This window comes from Helicoverpa armigera, chromosome 18, assembly GCF_030705265.1.
Source record: "Helicoverpa armigera isolate CAAS_96S chromosome 18, ASM3070526v1, whole genome shotgun sequence".
Taxonomy (NCBI): domain Eukaryota; kingdom Metazoa; phylum Arthropoda; class Insecta; order Lepidoptera; family Noctuidae; genus Helicoverpa; species Helicoverpa armigera.
The window spans coordinates 180,377-198,918 of NC_087137.1; positions in this window are offsets into that span (position 1 = coordinate 180,377).

Here is an 18,542-nt window from a genome sequence, read left to right on the forward strand (position 1 = left end):
TCTCGTTATAACAAACAACTTTTGTTCCGACTTTTACTAATAAGACAAAAAAATATTCAGTAACGTAATACGAAACTGATTTCCTAAAAGCGGGGCAACTCCACTATCATTAAGGATTCTTTCTTGCGAGAATACTATCATAATTTTAGTTTTACTTTTAAGAGTTATCTCTCTTATAAACTCCTCTATATCTTATGGACACTCGGTAAAATGTGCCAGGCCATAAAACATACATTCCTGTGGGTAAAGCAAAACGTGTTTTACTTCGCCTATTCATCAGTGCTGCTAATAACATGGTCCCTACCTGTGCATTTGCAATACCTTATTCATCTTATGTCGCAGCGAATATCAAGCATAAAGAAAAAAAAAAATCTTCAAGGTACGTTTCTGTGTAAAAAGTCACAGCTGTCTCGATAATGATCTATAAATATTGATCAACAAAGATTTAGCTATCTGTCGGAAATGTTCGCCCATCACGGTCGAGATTAGATTAAAACGAAGTGCTCTTGAAAATCTCCCTATGATAAATCATATCTGTTAAGAAATCTTCTGTCAGTTTGGTTACTAGGGAAAACCTAATATAAGTTTACAAAAATAAAATAAAATTACTGACATTTAAACCCTAACTAATACCCATCCCCAAACCGACTTCTTTAAATTTTTATATAATAAAACAGATCTGCAAGTGGATTGAAATGCTAAGATATTGTATTGAGTGCCCTTATGTCATTGAAAACATTCTTGGATAAAGGTCTGTCGAGACGCGCGGGTGTCCGTCGTAGCGACACGATCGGTCGGTCGTTAGCGACCCGCGGGAGATACCGACTGATTTACTGACGAAACACTGTGATTTGCTGATGTAAGGGGCAGGACACGAGGGTACGAGGTATGGGATATGTACAATTGGCTCTATTTGTACATCATGAAACTCCATAAACGAGTTGAACGAGTAACAGTGTTGGACTTTCTGGCTACTGTATAACGGCTGTGAAAGTCAAACATCGACAAAAAGAGGAGACTTAGTAAATACTTGCTTATTCACCAAAAGTCAGCACAATATACTGAATATGTATCAGTACTCACTGCAATCACACTTAAGCAAGACCTCTCTTGTAACCCTCACTAACTAGGTCACCTAATAAATACTATTCTATGTAAGTGAGCATAAAACTGCTGACGGTTAGCGCAGGAATCACTCAGAGATCACCGACGAGTCACGGAGTTACGACAGATGCATATTCATCGCGTGCCGCGCGCCGGCGAATGTGAAGCGCCCCTTATATCCATTAGTGATAGCGGATTGTCCCGCTCCTAATTAATATTGTGATATATCTAAATTGGATTGTTTGTCTGTGTATATATTTTATTTAGGAGTTTTGTGTTTTTGCCTTAGCCTCGAATGCATAAAAATAGCAATCGTTTTACAAATGTAATATTTTAATTACGTAATTGAAATTGTAAATCGAATTTTATTTTTGAAGTGATAAAATCTTTAAATACGAGTAACGACCCTATAGATATGAATTGAATTAATTAATATAATCTCTAAACGATCACATCTTAATCGTTTAGAGATTCGAGAGAGCAAGTGAATCCAGAGCGCGTCACTATGCGTCATATAAATTGGCGGTGATCTATCTGCGGCAGATCTGTGCAGCTGATATTTGGGTAATTTATGTAATTAAGATGTATCGGCTCATCTCCCACTACTGTGTGTATGTATGTGTATCACTAGCTACTCGTACTAGCGCGCTCTAACGACCTATTGATTAGCTATTCAATTTACTATGGAACTTAGTAATTATAACTTGTCTCGGTAAATCCGGTATTTTAGTAGTTAGCGTTCTGAACGTGTTATCCTTACTGTAATATTAATGCAAGGTAAACCGGCTAGGCCAATTGAGAAATTGAAATTAATGTTCATTTTACTCTCTGGAGACAGCAGTGGGTACTATGCTCTTTTAATCTTTCAGCTCACTTAGAACTCGATTTAATCGCAGGAAACATGAATCAGATACTTATATTTGTTGTATTAACTACGATTCTAAAAACATAGTACCTGTGAAATTTTGCTTCATTTGAAAGCGCGGCTGAAACTTTCATGAACCTAGTCCTACATATTTAGTGCAGAGACGGTAACTGCCGGAGATTGCGCTCGCACTAACCTCCCATTCAATGAGACACAGCTGTAATAACAACTAAATGACGTTTCTTTACGCTAAAGTTACAAGTTTTTGGGTCAAATGCACCGTGTTAAATGTATTTCATGAATTTCCTAGAGATAGGTCTTAAATTGAAAAGCATTTTAGTCTTATTAGGTTTAATTTATTGTGCTATAGATATTAAGTGTTAAATAACTGAAATAACTGTAAAAAAACATATCATATGTCAAATATTGAATCCCTTCATCAATTCTATAAATATTACACCGGTATGAATGTATTATTAATCAAATTACGAGAATCATTCCATCACGCCAGTGCTACGGTGCTACGCTGCTACGGTGCTACGCCGCTACGGCGCTACGAGTCGTTATGTGAAAAGTTACCAATTGGAGCGCGCATTTTTAATTAATAGAGAATGTTTTTATGTCTGTTTTTTTTTTTCATGTTTTGCGATGTCACTGATGTTATCCTTTTTATAATGATACATTTGAAATACTCGATATGTTAATAACTAACAGTTAGGTACTGTTGACTGTTTTGTTTTGAACTAGATTAAAAGTTTTGGAAATTCAGTGCATTGATCTGTATCAGGCAAGACTTTTCTTTCAGACAAGACAGCGAAAATTACATCACACATTTTCTGTTTTACCTAGCAATTAAAGGCACATATTACCATCTCTCACAATACATACTCGCTTCACTAATACGCGGCGAATGTTCTCATGACGCGTGTCGTGATATAAAACAATGAAGCATCACGGCGTTTAATTAACTGCGGGTAGGCAGAGGATTCATTCAGGAAATCCATTTGTATGATAAACGCGCTCTGCTTAGTGCCAGCCTTACTGCGGGGGTTAACTACCCTGACGGACGGCTACCTTCAGAGGGTACGCGAATTACGGTTAATTATGTTTAAGGCGGATTAAACTAAATTATACCTTCTGGCTGTAGTGTACTTGAGAAAGATATAAAAAGCAATATTGTTTATTTTTAGATACCTATTTCATTTTTATAGTCTAGGTAATCTATATTTTTTAACGTTTTTTTAGAATTAAATTAAAAATACACAATAAACATTGACACTAAAAACTAAAACAAACCGAGATTATAAAAATCACCCTCACTAAAACTACAGTGACAGCGGTGCCACCCGCCTGCAATACAGACGTACAGATGAATTTTAATGCAGTAGTTACGCATTCAGTGCTAATGGCTCCTTGAGTGGGACATACAGACACACAGCCACGCAGACAGTCACACAGACACGCAAGACGAGAGTCACAGCAAACAGTCGCCACTCGAGACGATGTGCGACGTTTTAATATGCCCGTCTTTTTGAGAGTCCGGCTGTTGCGAAGGGATTAAGTGCTTCATACTAAACTTAGTTTTAGCTTAGAGTGGAGGTAGGTGCAAGTCTACTGTTTCAGGTGCTATTATGTTATATACGAGACTGTGGGAAACTTGCCTTGTTTATGTTTTCGTAATGGCTGTCTAATTGTTTTTGTTTTGAGGTAATAAGTTTTCGTGTAGTTTCGAGTGTAGGTCTATTTACTCTTTATATGAAATCTTTTATATTTTGGTTTTAAAGAGTATATTTGCCTACGTAAAGGAATGAATAAATCTGGTCCTAAACTCAGCTAAACACAGCCATTAGCACACACAATACATTAGCGTAACATAATGCCTAAAACAATAACCTGTACTGTGTAATCATAACGCGAACATTTACGAGCAAACTAACAAAACGGTTCAAACATTACGTTTAGTTAGCACTAACTATCGCTCGCGGCGACGCTTTGTCAAATTAGTTCGCGTTTTGATGGAAAAACTCAAGTTAATTACGTCATCATATAATAGAGTTTGTGGTTAGTTTGAACGTTAATTAGTAGTGTATAGTAACTGGTAATATTAGGCTCTAGTATTACAGACTGTATCGAGAATATGGGTTAGAGTTTTAACTTTAATTCCTATGTATTGTGTAAGTATACGACTACCTATTTGATGAAACTTGATACGCTGTAAATAAAACCTGTAGGTAATTTAAAGTTATTTTTATATACCTAGTAATTTAATATCAATAAACAAACTGAATTATAACCATAACAGAAAAGTTAATTTAATATTAGTTAGGATTAACGATATTCGTTCAGCTTAAATAATCGGCGTCGCATGAAGCACGCGTTAACGTGATTACATTGCGGATTACTTCTCTAATGCTGGTTTAGTGCGCGCGCGGTGCTCGCGTGCTGCAGGTAAACCCGTAATGTATGCGAACATTTCTATAATGTCGACTGATTTCATATTACGGTGCGTTGTCTTGTTGGACAATATGAATTTGTATGTTTAGATGTAAATAAGGTTAGTTCTAGCTATTCGTCTAACATTTGTTTTGATATCAAGAATCTGAATAATTGATTTCCTTGTCAATTACAATAATATGATTAAACTATTTACAGTTCAATCTGATTAGCATGTTAATCTAACATCAGATCTAAAATTCAATTAAGGGAAATCCATTGAATAATAATTGATTGTTTGAATCAATTACTGTGATGATTATGATGTTATCAATAAATCGCCGTCAATAGGTTAGCTGATCACTCGTCAGAGCTGCGGTGCGCTCGGTGCAGTGTTTAACGATTGCTTTTGTAATTAATTCATCGATATATCGTTATGTTTCCAACTATCCAACAATGATAGTTGAATTGAGTTACAGCAGTTAATTGTATGTGGTTCTCTCGTAATATAACGCAAATGGAGCCTGATATGTTATTATAGCAAATGCATGGAGTGACATTACCTTCCTTGTAGATAAAAATAAGTTAGGAATTTATTATACTGTAATAAATAGATAATACTATAAACTACGGATAATATGACATTAGGTAGTAAATATCGACGTCACATATATATCGGCTTAAGTAATTGTTGTTGCAAGTATTGGCAAGCAGTCTAACTATGCAATAATCTTTTGATCCTCGAGGCGGAACTTTGTTCATAACATTAGCGCACATTCTGCGTTCGGCTGCAACGCCTGAGCAATTATAAAACTTTCGCCGACGACTTATTGCTAAACATTGCATCAACGCGATTAATTAGCGGCACAAAGATAACGCGTTATTAATATTTGAGCTAGGTGCGGCGCGGTGTCGGCGCGGTGTCGGTGCGGCATCGCGGCGGGGCGGCTGCGGCGCGCGTGCGTGACGGCGGCGGCGCGGCGTGCGGTTACAGCGCTACCCTAAAAAGAGCGGATTTAATAGCTCCTCAGCTCGTTAATTAAAATTTTAATTAAGTACACTTAACTGCGAAGTAGATTGAAGACGTAAGTTTGTCATTTCCGAAAGTCGTCGCTGAAAAAATGTTGTTTTATTTGAAGGATTGTGAAACACGATGCCTGGAATGTTTTAATCAATTTGTAGTAAATGAAGTCGGCCGGTGGAAGCCGACTTATTGGTTCCACGATATTTTTAATTAGTTCCAACTACAAATAGGGCACTACTGCGGTAGCCTTCATTTAGAATTTCATTGGAGTGCTTTTGGTAAACAATTTAAGTTTCGCAGTTTACTCAACGGTATACAACAAACTTAGGTAAAACTAATTGAAAACGCTGAATGGCTATATATGAATGTAAACGATAAATATGTAACAGCAAGGAGGTATTTTCATGACAGTTAATAAGTAGCTACAAATAAACAAAAATAGTTGAACACGTTTCTTTCAAGAGGTTACTAATTTGCTTTGTATGTAAAAATACCAATACCTCAAAACGGTGAACCTTAGAACTAGGGTTTTATAATTACCTAGTTATTTTATAATTTTAGCCGTAAAAACAGGAAACATTTACGTAAATTCCTTATCGACCATTAACAGCTTACTCTGAAACTAAATTGCCCGTGACTTTTGATTACAACGCCATATCTTGCCATAATCCCTAGTATTGGTTACAAACATTTTTGACTAGATCCCTTAAGCAAATTAAATGATTTTGATTTGGAAAAAGCTTTACCAAAAAAGAAATAGGTATCGAGTAGGTACCAATATTACGTTGGAAATTTTCCATTTTCTTTGTTCTTTTACAACTAGGAGTAGGAACTGTATAACGGTTAGGTACAAAAGCCATTAAATGGAAGTTTATCATAAATCATCAGAAAACAATTGACTTTGTCTGTACCTACTGATAGAGATCAAGATTACATTAATTTGATAACATAATATATTATCTTACACAATCAAATAATCCCCAGTTTTGTTCCCATACATTTTCGGATATATTTCAAAAACCATAAAATTTAGACAAATGCATTTTTGGCCGATAAGCTTTACTAAAAACGATGTACCGTTTAGCATATTTTGACAATTGAAATTTTGTTAGTATTTTTCTTCTAGTTCTTGATAACTTTTATTCCTTTGTAATAAAGTTGATTACTTAGTGACAAAATATAATTAATTATCATCACGTATTCATGTTCATCAAACAAGATAAGCTATAATAAACATCGGAATGATATCAAATCACTTTCAGTCATCAAGTCGCTAATCCCCTTGTTCCGAGGGTTTTTCCAATTTTTCTCAAAAACCTAAGGTCTCAGAGTCAGAATTGTATTCGCGATAAGATTTTCTCAAAAAATATCGCCGAATGCTTCTTTTTTGTATTAAAATTGAATATTTTTAGAGATCATACTTGTGACGTAATGGTAAACAACTTTGACCCACAAATATGTTATCAAGTAATCGGTTTGTACATCGTCACATTATCTAGTCTGAATCAAATAATCCCTAGTTCTGTTCCCACACGTTTTCAGCTATATTTGCTAAACTATCAAATGCAGTGCATTGCATTGTTTTGCGATAAGCTTTGACGGAAACTGCGCCTCGATTGGTGTAATTCAAAGTATGGTTTTCTTAGAGTTTCTTTTGGCTTAGTAATAAAAGTAATAAGTAGGCGTGGGGATTTGTATTCAATAGGTAACACCTTATCAACAGTTCTATCAAGATTGGTCACACATTAATTTTACAACGTCACAATATCTAGACACAATCAAATAATCCCCAGTTTTGTTCCCAAACATTTCTAGCTTTATTTCCTAAACCACCAAATGTATCCAAAATACATGTTTTTGCGATAAGCTTTTCCAAAAATGTTGCTCCCTTTGATATGGGTATTTTGAAGTTTTCTTCCTTTTTGCAAAATGGCCTTAGTCTGTATTTGTATCCGGCAGGTAAACCATTGAAACCTAACAGCTTATCGTCACACAACAGTCCGTCTGTAGTTGATAAGGATCAACATTACTCATTATAAATTATTTTTACAATATCATTTATCTTAGAAATCAAATAATCCCCAGTTTTGTTCCCACACATTTCCAGCTTTATTTATTAAACAATAAAATTTAGACGGGTGCATTTTTGGCCGATAAGCTTTTCCAAAAACATTGCACTGTTTGGTATATTGTGAAAATTGGAATTTTGTTACTAGGTATGTTTCTTCTTTTTGGTGACCATTATTTCTTGGTAATAAAGTTGATTACTTAGTGTCAAATAAGTACATATTATAATTAATTATTATCACGTGTCCATGTACATCAAACAAGATAAGAAATAATAAAACACCGACTTGATATCAAATCATTCTCAATCATACATTCGCTAATCCTCTTGTTCCGAGGGTTTTTCCAAATTTTCTCAAAAACTTGAGGTCTCAGAGTCAAAATTGTATTCGCGATAAGTTTTGCTCAAAAAATAACATCGTATGCATCTCTTTTGTATTACAATTGATTATTTTTTGAGATTATACTTGTGACGTAATGGTAAACAACTTTGACCTACAAATATGTTATCAAGTAATCGGTTTGTATGTACATCGCCACGTTATCTAGTCTAAATCAAATAATCCCTAGTTCTGTTCCCACACAATTTCAGCTATATTTCCTAAACTATCAAATGAAGTGCAATGCATTTTTTTACGATAAGCTTTGACGAAAACTGCGCACCGTTTGGTGTATTTCAAAGTATGGTTTTCTAAGAGTTTCTGTTGGCTTAGTAATAATAGTAATAAGTAGGCGTGGGGATTTGTATTCAATAGGTAACACCTTATCAATAGTTTTATCAAGATTGGTCATACATTAATTTTACAACGTCACGTTGTCTAAGTGCTATCAAATAATCCCCAGTTTTGTCCCCATACATTTCTAGCTTTATTTCCTGAAACATCAAATGTAGCCAAACACATATTTTTGCGATAAGCTTTTTCAAAAACATTGCACCCTATGGTGTTATTTTGAAATTCCAGTTTCTTTAGATTTTTTGCCTAATTGGTAGCCATGTTTTCAGTAGGTATATCATTTAAATTAAACGACTTATCATCAGTCATCAATCCGTCTGTAGATACGGACACGATATGGATCAGGATTACTCATTATAAATTATTTCTACAACATCATTTATCTCACACAATCAATTAATCCCCAGTTTTGTTCCCATAAATTTTCAGCTTTATTTCCCAAACTATCAGATCTAGGGAATCCATTTTTGTTGCGATAAGCTTTTTCAAAAACGTTGCACCATTTGGTATATTTTGACTTTTGTATTTTGGGTTTCTTAAGGCTTGTTATGTGAAGTACTTATTTTTATATTGTGACTTCTATTGCTTGGTAATAAAGTGGATTATTAAGTGGTAAATCGATAGAATTAAAATATTATCAAGATGTGTTTTACAACTCAGACAGATTTACATCAAACAAGATAATGAGTAATAAACACCGACTTGATATCAAATCATGTTCCATCATGCATACCGAGCCTTAATCCCTTTGTTCCTATGGTTTTTCAAAATTTGCTCAAAAACTTGAGGTCCTACCGCCAAAATTTTTGTGACGATAAGGTTTTCACCAAAATGTCTCTCAGATGGTTGTATTTTACATTTCAATTAGGTAATTTTAGAGATTAATGACGTAACCGCATTAGTTTCAGCCTAGATATATCTTATCGATTAAACCTATTTTCTTACTTTCTTTATCAATCTGTTTATCACTCCTTATTTCTTACTAAGAGTACATTTATTTATTATATATCAACTACTCGAAGTATTATTATTCCTATATACCTAATATGATGATCGTTGGACGAGTGAACGTGACTTCACTCACGTCACTTACTTACAAACTTACAGTACCTACCGCACTATGTACTTTATTATTTTCCTTATTTATACGGTTATTTATTTTTAATCTAGCCTTATTTAGTTTGTTGGTAAGCCCATTTTTGTAGCACAACGCGGTTGATTTGAGTCCCAGGTTCGTTTGGACCTGCGTTTGGAAGAAATAGTTTTGTAGGTTGTAGGCATTTTATGTCTTATATTTTTGATGTCCATATGTTGCTGGTGACATAGTCAGGGTGGGATAGCAAGTAAAGTTAGAGCCCCCGGATGGTACTCAGTAGCAGTCATTGCGACATCTCACGTTAGAAGCAATCAGGTTGATTTGGGAAAACTCTGGCACTAGGGCTTGTTAGATAAAGAAATTGAAATTGAAATTACTTGATATACTTAACGAAGAATAACAACATTTGTCAGATTTGATATATCCCGATCGCTATTCCCTTAAAAGTATAGTAATCTTCATTCCTTAAAATGTGTTTCCTCCGTGGCTGTTTAGTACGTTGTATCCTTAAATGCCTCGTTGTTTAAAATCAACGTCAATTAAATTTTATTTTAGTATTTTCTGACCCTGTCTAAATACTTATAGCATAGAAATATTCCTACCTAAAAAATATTTAGCGCCTATCGCAAATGCAATTATAATTCTCATTTGAGTGAATATTGACGAAAGTACTTATCAAACGCCTGATATTATACAATCGCAAATAGTTTTATTTATACGCATTAGCACGGTTTGTCATTAGTATGTAGATTATGTTATTTAGTCAAAACAGCATTACTTATGTTGCCTAGCATGCATTAAATGTTCAGAATCAATCTTGCACATCATGGATTAGGTACTCATAAAATAACAAATTGGTGAGGCCTCTTAACCCCCGAAAGTGCACTAGGTCAAGTGAGTCGGAGCTGAGCGGTGATGGATGTTGTGACGTCACTGAGTGCCCGCGACAAAACGCGCGACACGCGACATAAATCACGCGCGACGCTTGTCGCACCCATTACCGTCTTTTTGTCGTTCACATTATACGCAGTATACATTACGCTTAAGATATTGTTACAGATTGCTCGGCTATTTTTCTCCTGCATTCCGCTTTTATTTTCGTATTGTTACATTTGAAATATGGAATTCGGGTGCGATTGTTGTCACACTGCTGTGAGTATATCTTGTTTGTGCTATTTTTTTATAAAAATAGGAATGTCAGAGGATCTTCTCTATCCTACGACAAAACAACAATATAGTGCAATCAACCCTAACTGAATTTTGCCATCAAGACTCACAACAAGCTCATCAGGCATTTGTTTTTATTTATGGCGGTACAATAATTGTATACAGTTATTTTCTCTACTGTGTTAACAATCAGCGCAGCGTTGTTTAAAAATGAAATTAAGAAAAATTCAATTATCAAGAAACGTCCATTTTGAATTAAATGCCCGCGTTAAATTAATGCTCATATAACAGAAAGTGCTCCGACACACAAAGAAAATTTCCATTCTAAATGCAACGACGCTAAAGTATGAATAAATTAACGTACGAAGATGAGCCTCAAATAAAAAAGATATGCAAACATTCAATTCTTTTCTTATGTGCTGGGGGAGCGGCAAATTATAGTGCACAATATTTATACACATGGTGTTCATAAAATATTGTAAATAATCTATGGCGTAGCACAGATAATGAAACGATGCAATCTGTGCCGAGAGGAGGGCGTGTATGGGATAACAACACATGAGGTTTTTGAGACAATCTTCATTGGAAATTGGTTTCCTTAGGGTGTGCACACACATGTGTACTGAAAAACAATATAATAATATGTTTCCCGCGCAAGCTTTTATCCGTTTTTACTGTGAGATGAGGACTCAGTCAGTGATGTTGGATAAATTATCATAATCGGCACGGAAACATGGATGTCATGGCTGGAAAGAGAGAATGATATCAAACGGTTTTTGCTAATGACCATAGCAATTATGTGAAGTAAGTACAAAGTCAGGAAAGAGGGTCCTTTTACACCATTACCTGCTACATAAGAAATTATGTTCTACATCATGTTTTACAAAAAAAACATGTTTTGTTTGAGTAAAACCCACAAAAGCTGATGTAAGATTATGACCTACTGCCGTCACGTAGGTGACTACAGCAATAATCCTCGCAGGCTGCCCCCCCCCCCTCCCCGCTTGCAAATTGGTCGCAGCAGCGTGTTTGCTGTCGGCCCCCCGTAATCCGCTCCGTGAAGCTCGCCGCGGTGACAGCTTGGGCACACTCATTTGCACGCATCTATACGGAAAATAAGAACATTCGCGTCATATGACAGTTTTGGTGTCCTCTTAGGGTGGAAATATTGATCATAATAAGGTAACCCTTTTCAAATTCTTGGCCCATTTCATTGACAAGATAAATAATTTTATATTTTTAAGAATTGGACAGTCTTCGTATACCACAGTTTTTACAGCATCGTAATTTATGCGTTTACAACATAACTTAGTAAATAAATCACCAAAATGCGTCTCCAAACGGTTCGGCAGGGGAGTCTGCTCCATATAATTCCTCAACTTTTATTAAAACGAGCTCCAAATAAATTCCCGCCACTTGTCTTCGCAAGGGTTGCTAAAGACGCCGTCAAATACCAGACAGGTATTTAAATATCCCAACAAAATAGACGGAAGCCATTAATCAGGGGCCCAGGTGCGTCGTAGGGTACCTAAAATTAGATGTACAAGAGCCCAAAGACGGGACCCTTGGGTACTCGTTATTTATAGGGACCCGAACACGTGGCAACCCCTCGTTTACATTTACACCGTGTATTCTGCTCTCGTGGAGTGTAATTTTGAAGGCTCACGGTTTATTAAAACCTTAATAGGAGCCAAATTGATATTCACCCTTTGGGCACCACCGGGAGTGGTAATTGCACACACTCAAAGGTGTTCCTGCAAAGGGACGGACGAACGAATTGTTCGACTTTAAAACAAACATTACTTTTTACTTTATTGTAATACGCTTTGGTATAAAGTTACATTTACTCATTAAATAAATAACATAACTGAATAAAACATGAGTTAACATTGAAAGCTTGCGTTTATCTCAATAGTCGTTCAGTACAATTATCCGGGTCTGAAACCTTCCGCGCCATATCACCGAACTGCTTAAACTACATCTAAATTTAAACGCAATCAAGTGGCATGTAAGTTCGCCGAAGCGATTTTTACTTAAGATTCAGTAGCAGAGCGAACGTTGCCAAGTGCGGGCTTACTGGCAAGCCAAGACATTGCCAGACGGCCAAGTATTGGGCGTGCCAATCTTGGGCCAAACGAGCCAGTGTTCCAATTACTCACAATGAGAATGCATGACTTGGAATATAAAAAGAGGATGTTACGGTCCCAGTTTTTTTACGTTAGCGACTCGCAGACATAAACTGTGAGATCTGGCACTCACACAGAAGTAATAAATGACTCCCTTTTAGCAATTTTGTTAAATCTATTTCAAGATTCTCTACTGTTTTGTTATTTTTCATCGAGTAAGTCGAAATTTGGTATTAAGTTTAATGAAACAGAGAAATATTTAATTTGAAATGATTATTTTGCACACTTTATTGTAAAATAACTCCAAATATTCTATCGTTATTGAATTTTAAGTCATCGGGCACCATATTTAAAGTTCAAAATTGCATCCACACAATAAAAACAATAAACAAAACGATAACAACGTCAGTAATAACTCATTCCAATTCAAAATACTGTTGCAATTACATTAATAAGAACAAGGGGAGCGTTGAGCCGGCGCGTCACTGGAATGCCGTCCTTACTGACTTGCGATTGGACTGCATGCACTTGAATGTTCCTTGCAGCGCCGATATCAATTAAAACATGAGAACAGTCTCCATACATCTGTAAATAGCAACAAATGAGTGTATAATTGCAGTAATCCGGGTGTCCCGCGGGTTGGCGAGGCAATCAGTCGCGCGCCGCGGGCTCACATTTGCATCACGGAGGACGAGCCGCAGCCGGTTGAAACACTGCTGAATATTAATACGTACTTGCATCACTTTGATATTTGGCGGATGGACTTTGAAGTTTCTTGCATGTTTGTGTGATGAGGTTTGTGAGTCTACGTTATGTGCTGCACTTTGACAGTTGGTACATTTCAGTTGGTAGATAGATACTTATTCGTACATTTGCTTGCTGACACCGAGATATATTGTTTGATATGTAACACAGATTCTCGAGATAACCATCCAACCAGCTACCACGTAAAACAATGAGTAACATGGAGTCGCAGAAAAAAAAATCCTCCCGACATGTGACTAGGTTCACTTGTTTGATTGAATTAGAGCACAATAAATCAGCAGTGGTTGTGCCAGACTGCCTACCCTCGGAGTCACAGGCGTGAGGCTCGGAGAGCGTTAGTTGCAAGCGGCACTAATTCCACCTGTGTTAATGAGCCCACAGAGTAGGCAGGTACAGAAGGTGCACTTGGGTGATGTAGGGTAGCAAATGCATGCGTCAAGATAATCATGCTTTTTTGAATCAATCATGAATCATCAGGTAATGGAAAATCTTTGATCAATTTGGCTATGGGTAACTAGCACTCTTTTTGTCGATAGTCTAAATTCTTGAACGCTTCTCCAATCTAGGCCCACAAAAAGTTATTTCCGGCATTGTTATTTATTGATTTAAGAGATTTTAACTAAAACGATATTGGAAATATTATGGGAGATATAAAGCACCATTTACTAAAACATTAGATTCTTTAAGATAAGCGACGACTTTAAAACACCATCTACCTTCTGTGAGTTTCTATTCTGTAATCAGACGCCTGGTATCCTTTGACTCGCGTTTAACCTAGAAAGGAGAAAAAGCGTGAGTTTTACACACACATACATAACATATCTGTCTGCCTTTACTTTTACTGAATATGTGTGTGTGTGTGTACCTTTGTGATGTGGTTTGTATGGACGCGTTCGTACTGCTACCGCTTTGTGATCACACATTTTGTCAAATCATTATAAATGAGAATAAGATTTTATATAACGCCTGCAATTTGTCAAAATACGACGATGTTTCACGTGATAAATTAAATTAACTATGCTATTTTTAGATAGCTTTAATTTTTAGCTTTTAGCTTTAGTTTCACCCAGCTTTAAAAACCTGTTTCTTTCCTAATCCTAACTAATATTATAAATGTGAAAGTAACTCTGTCTGTCTGTCTTTCTATCTGTCTGTCTTTCTGTCTGTCTGTCTTTTCTTCACGCCTAAACTAATGGACTGATTTGTGTGAAATTTGGTACAGACATAGTCTGGAACTTGAGAAAAGACATAGGATAGTTTTTATTACAAAGAAATTCAAAAATAAAAATAAAATTTATTCCGGACATATACCGCCATCTATTGGTCAAACCATAAATCTGCCGCAAGTCACTATTTCACGCGAATGAAGTCGCGGGCAAAACCTAGTATTTCAATAAATCAACATGAACTAACGGATTCTGTAGTAAGTGTTGAGTAGCGACAAAGAAATCCACCCGTAAAAGTTGACTCAGTACATTCTAATTCCCCAAAACATTAGCTTAAAAGTCGGCATATTCAAAGAGCTTAATAAATTAGCTTCGTATTTGTTCGGCATTATCTCCTCAGTTTCCGGGACCACAAATGCCTGCTATGTCTAAAGACGATCAGATAAGCGCCATCGCCGCAGCCGATGTGCCGGCGATAGTGACCGCGACACTCCAGCTACTGGCGCGAGTATGCATTTGCCAAAATAAATCTGGATTTGTTACATCAATGAATATTGAAAGTTCTCATTAGGATAATTACATGCTGGTCTTACAAGTGTCCAGAAGTTACTATTCCACACTCAAACAGACCTAATAGTGTCAATTTTCATTTCGTTTACTCAGAGTACTTAGAATTTTATTTTATTTAATCATCAGAAACTTCCATCTTGCAAATGAATAGCCTGCCTTGTAGAGATTTTATAACGATTGGACATGAAACTCTCAAAATCATTTACCATGCTTCTCATAGATGTAAATGTACATCGAAACCCATGATCGCGACCCTTCCCGAACATAATGTGTTTACTCCTTAGTGGATATCCGCGCCATTAACTAATTATGTGATGAGCGCAGTTCAAAGCGCTGATTTATCGCGAGACGTTCACGCACCGCTACTACTGATATCTTACTGTTAGGGGAGACTGGGTAACATCGTGAATCTACAAACATAAAATCTTTATTATTTTTATATTTCAAACCAGTAAATCGGTCGTGTTATAAGGATAGTTCATCTCTTCAATGGTATGGCTGATAAATTAAACTTATATTATTATCTCTTTATTGAGCTCCCGTATGAGTCCTTATGATACAAGATTTAATCTGAACGTAAATTCAAATTATATTTCAAAGGACTTTCATTTGTAACTCCTTTCAAACTAAATACATTATGGTATTCCTGTTCAGCTAAACTTTAATTAAGTATAATATCTGTACTTGCTTTCAAGATTTCAATGTAATTAGTATTTTTGATTATCGACATGAAAACCGTGAAATGTTGTCGTGTGGTAAAACGTAAATCATTAAAAACCCAAACTAAATGTTGGCAACTATTAAAACAATTTAACAAGCAATTTGAAATCACCGTAAATTAAGTTATGCCATAAAAGTGTAATAATTTGCCGTTTTGTCTATAATATCCAATTACCAGCTGAAACAATGATGTGTGAAAATGATATGGGTTTGTTTTTCACTCGATTGCAATTAAAATTAATTTAGTAGGGTTGTGCCGTGAGTTAATTTATAGCGGGACCTTTCTGTGAACTTGTTACACTGTTAGTAAGTATGTAATGCAACTTTTAAAAAGTAGACAATACTAAAATAAATAGGTTAGTAACTATTTAAGTTCACAAACAATAGATGTTCAGTGAATAGGTAAGAGTGATTGTTGTAGTTCTGAGTATAGAAAATACCAGGCCCAAGTAGTTGACTAGACCAAAAGCAAACACAGTCGTTTGCCTTGCAGCTACATAACATAACACTTGCTAAGTACCCAAACTACAAAAGACAAAACCCAAGCAACTTGCATACGCAATGTAGAACCGAAGTAACCGCCGCACCACCGCCGGCACTAAAAATGAATTTTAATGGTCACTTAGAGCGGGATAATGAAGACAGCTCGCCCGATCGCCCGCGGCCGACTCTCCCCCGACATTCTATGTTTGAAGTTATTTCACGAAGGGACGTTTTTAAGGTAGTTCGGAGGCCGCCTGAGTAAACGTCGTCCCTGTCACTGATATGTGACGCTGTTATTCTTCGCTCCTTTGTTTTATAGAACAAGTTTATTGAGGTATTTGTGTTTCATGCATAATAAGTGCGAAGGCGGGACGTGACGGCCGGGAGCTGTGAGACCGCATCTACTCCAAGGGTATCATTGCAAATATACGAGAAATGTCTAAATTGCGAGATAAGGGACGCGAAGGCAACACTCACGTCGATGCTTTATGAAGCTCCATGTTTATAAAGGGCAAATTAACAATGAACAATACAATTCTTCCTTTCTTTTCCTTATTAATACAGCACAGGACTTAAAATAAATAGAAAAAACAGAGAATTCGAGTATGTATTCCGTAAATGGTAGTGAAAAGATTTTTATTTATAAACATCTAAAACAAAGTCAACATCTGTAAGCACGTTACATCAAAACAGCCTTTTTGCAAGTGATTCCACGAAACAATCTGTAAGGAGATTTGAACAAACATAATGCTATCAATCTTTTATAAGTTCCCAATACTCAATCTGTATGTTATATGTGGTGAAAGGAATGTTATGTTGTACTTTTTTAATTTAATTAATTATCGTTCTTATTTACTTTGGTAAACTAAGTAGTCTTTTCACGGTTGTATTTTCGAATCTTGCCCTGGGAATACCAAGTGTAACTATCAACTGTCATAACATAAGATAACCGAACAAAAACTAGAAACAGCGTGACGTGGCGTCACGTCAAGCACTCAGCTCTGTCGATAACAAGAGTTGGATGATAAATTCGCGTGAACTGTCGCGGCGTGACACGCGACCCGCGTCACTCCATTGTGTCATATTGACGCGCATTCACGTCGCCACTGAAGGGTTACGCTATTTCTGGATGTTCGATTTTTGGGGATCGTGTGCTATGATTTTTAAGCGACCGCGATGAAAGGCGACGCAGATGTTACGTGCACACATTTTAGGTTCAACTTTTAATAGAATTCTTGCGTTTAAATCACAGATCGGCCCTTTCGTGACAAAACTCTGAAGTAAATATGTAAATATTAAATATGTGTTAGAAATATTTAAGCAACATTGTCCTCCATTTGAACTCTGTGTGTTTTTCACGCCCCTTCTAGAAATATTTTTATTTGTGGTACATAGTTTTAAAACTGAATAAAAATAACCACTATTCTTCGTTGTAACTTCGTCTGAAAATGGAACAATACTTGCTTTTGAGTAATGACATTTCTTAATGTTAGTTTTACGAAATAATTTATGCGGGCCATTTGGGTGATAAATCAGAGAGGTCGTGTCTCATGTTCTGTAAGTTGTTGCTTATATCTACTAATCTTTTCATAAATAAACAGTTTTCGTTTTATAAATCTACATAATGAAATTCTTGTAAATTCAATGAAATCTATACTAACATGAATGAAACGTAGTGGTACGAACTGTAAATAGCCGTCTACAGTTTAGAGCGAAACGTTTTACAGAGAAACTTTGCGTACATTAAAATTCAAGAAGTACCAGGAGAGTAGCAGAAAGCAGAGCGTCGAGAGAAATAAAAGTGATTGGAGCGTCGGGCGCACAGGTGGCCGCGATTTGAATTTTTAACGGCGACCGCCAGCCGCCATTACCGCGCCCCACCAGCCACCGCTAAATACTTCAAACTCTAATTGAATAAACGTGTCGTGAATTCAGTATAATCGCCGAACGCCACCGATGAGACGGACGACGCTTCGTAATCCGATTGTCCGAGTTTTAAATTTATTTAGATTGGCGAAAGGATTTCCGAATATCCGAACCCCCACCACCCGTCGTCTAACAAGGCCCTTGTTTCACCAACTTTGCTTGAATATCAAAATATCAAATAACTCTTCCCCGTTACGTCTGTGTAATTACTTCGGTGTATTTTATATTAGCTACAGCGACAGAGAAATTAACATTTTAATAATTCACTTGTTACGGTTTGTTCATAATTTAGATTG